This window comes from Lolium perenne, chromosome 4 (genome assembly GCF_019359855.2).
Source record: "Lolium perenne isolate Kyuss_39 chromosome 4, Kyuss_2.0, whole genome shotgun sequence".
Lineage (NCBI taxonomy): Eukaryota > Viridiplantae > Streptophyta > Magnoliopsida > Poales > Poaceae > Lolium > Lolium perenne.
This window is the reverse complement of record NC_067247.2, coordinates 143207757-143210672: the sequence shown is the minus strand read 5'-3', so window position 1 is coordinate 143210672 and position 2916 is coordinate 143207757. Positions and strand designations below refer to the sequence as shown.

Sequence of the window (2916 nt, the reverse complement as noted above, 5' to 3'; positions counted from 1 at the left end):
GCGCCGTTGCCGGGGAGATCAAGACACGCTGCAAGGGGAGTCTCCACTTCTCAATCACTACAAGAAAACCCCCTCTAAAGCAATACATACTTGGCAACGCTCTAGATATTCGTTGCAAAATTTTATCGTAGATACGCATGCATGCGTTGTAGGCTACATCTGTTATACACTATACATTTTGTAGTTATAAAACAAGCTATAAGCCCAGCCCACTAACCACGACTCAACGAGTCCTTGCTTAACCCCACCAAGCCACGAACCTACGCCCGTCCATTTCCAGTCCCATTCCTTCCCTTCCCCAAACCTAGCCGCCTCAATCCGTTCCCCCAGGGTGCCTCTCAGCCATCGGCGAGCAGGCCCTCCCTTGCCGGCGACCAGTGGCGGCCGGTGATGCAGCCCACGCAATACATCCCACTACTCGCCTCCTATTATGAGATACCCTAAATCTGAGAAATTCTTTTGCAGCTAAGATGTATTTGGGCTACTATGTGATGCGGATGTTTGTCGAAAAGCCGCGGCGGCGAGGCAGAGCACGGCGGCGCGGAAGCGGAAGGGCACGGTAGAGCTTCTTGCTCCAGATGCAATTTCTCTTTTTCTCCTATTAGATTCCTCTCTTATTTTGCCTTGGTTTGAGCAGTTATCAAATCTTTGTTGAAATTCCGTGTATCCTTGACTAGTGCGATGCCACTGGAGGCTGATGTAGCAGCGCAGGAGGCACGATCTGGCGTATCAAGAAGCCTGAAATAGAGCTGCGTCAGTAGTAGCAACCTGTAGCAGGACGACCTGCAGGTAATGATTCATCCCCTTTTGTCGATTCATATCACTTGCATCTGTTACTGCTCCTTCTCATGTGGTATTTCAGATTAAACTATCGCTTGCATGTTTCAGTTTGCTTCTTCTGCATACAAACTAAATCCAGGCCCTGCAGCTCAATGTATATTAATGCCTCCTCAGGTGACCCCTGCTAAAATTGTTGTTTTGATTTTAACCTTCAGAAGATAAAAACGCAAATGGGTGCTGAAGTACTTGTATCTGCTCCAAGGGTACTCGAGAAGATCTGTCAAATGTATGTGCGTTTTTCTGTTTTACAACTTATTATTACTCCTTTCTCGTATCTCTGACACATATTAATATCCTTCAATTGGTATCGTTATTGTGTCTCTTTTGGTGTGCCAGATCTTCATGCCTTTGGTCAATTACAGACAGTTTATTTTCTATTTTATGGCCTCCAATAGTGCACCAACTATCACTTTTCCTTGGCAGAGAATTTGACATAGCAAAAGAGCGAATTGAGAAGCTCTCAAGGCTGGCCTGCTGCTAACATTGTATATACCACCAACGGAATTGATGATATCTCACTGAATGTGTTCTTTCATTATTCATGCAGAAGTTCATTGTCCTATTTTAAATTTAACTTCGGATATAGTTTGGCATCCTTCCAGTATAGACTATTTATTTATTTCCTTTAACTAGTCCATGCTATTATTGATATATTTTATTTTTCTGCTGCTAGTTTTCGTCGGTGGCACATACATAATCTGCCGAATAATACTGACATAAATGACTCTAACTAGAATTTATAGTAATTCCTTCTCACGATTAATTCCTCCCTCATATTACTTTTACAACTTCAACTTGCTAAAAGCTAGGACTACCATCACGCTTGTGACTAGATTTAGATTCACTTTTTTTTTGCATCACGTGGTATATGCTTGCTTGCAGTTTTGGAATCTTACCATGGGAACGAATGCGAGTTTGAAGTGACATGGGTCCATGTTAGTAGTTTCTAAGTTTTCATTTTATGTTTTTCATGTTCTTTTATTAACTTCACATGTATCTGCGCCTTGTAAGAATTTAGAGTTTAAATGTCTGGCCCTGCAAACCTCAGTTCCTGGTGTGAACTTCTACTTATGCATGTTGGAAAAATTGTAGCTTTCTGATAATTTTATTGACCATTCCATCGATTAGTTAATTAAGAACTTTGATATGCTGTCGGCTGGATGATCTAGCTTCATAATTAAATGATTTTGATCATCTATTTTATGGATTGTTCAGATCCCATCTTGGTTATTTCTTATATAGATTTCCTTTTTCATTTCCATCTGTGTGGTAGCCACAATGACGTGTGGTCTGATGAGCTAATTTAAATGCAGTGGATCGGAAACATGTCTTGCATGCTGAACTAGTTTTGGCATGCCACCAAGGTTAGTATACCTGCAATTTTTTATGCAAGTTAACTCATTACACGCCATCACACTGTCTTCTGCCACTTCGATACTGAAAATAGAGTTTTTTATGTGCAGGTTCCATACATCAGAAGACTTGCTCCGTCGGATATCAGAATCTGTTGGCAAATTAGTAGAACCATGTATATAGGTCTAGGTAGACTATCAAATTGTGCTACAAAATTGTAAACTTTCTTCTTTTCAGATAATTTTCATGTATGGATGGTGATTCCAGTAATAAATATTTAATTTTTGTCACTAAATTCATTCATATTCTATGTTTTGTGTGATGTGATTTCGCACGTACGGACTACCCTCTTCCTATAAGAAAAATCTACCATAGCGATCAAACCAACCTGGCTGAAATATAATATTTTTTAAATAGAATTTTCAATTCGTATGGATATACCTACCAACGCATACACTTGTTGCTCTAAATCTGTAGCGATTTTGCAACGATTATCCCATGGGTTACCAACGCATCTGTATACGTTGCACTGTACCCTTGCAACACCCAAAAACGCAACACATTTATATCCGTTGGTAGAGTCGCTAGCAACGCTCATATGGACATTTAGATACGCATGTCTGCGTTGCTGTAGGGGGGTGTCTCTTGTAGTGAATGTCTTTACTTTGTTTTTGTCTTGCTTAGTTTTATTTACTACTTTGTTTGCTGCACTAAATCAAAATA

At 40.2% G+C, this 2916-nt stretch overlaps 1 long non-coding RNA gene across 2 annotated transcripts; it reads left to right on the top strand.

Moving 5' to 3' along the window:
* The first annotated feature begins 259 nt into the window (after positions 1–259).
* Positions 260–2445, top strand: LOC127348680 (uncharacterized). Of its 2 annotated transcripts, XR_011744449.1 has the most exons (4): positions 260–559; positions 678–789; positions 996–2204; positions 2304–2445. It is a non-coding gene; the product is annotated as an uncharacterized lncRNA (long non-coding RNA). The 2 variants fall into 2 exon arrangements; XR_007879871.2 differs by lacking the exon at positions 260–559 and having other exon boundaries at positions 575–789.
* Positions 2446–2916: the final 471 nt, after the last annotated feature.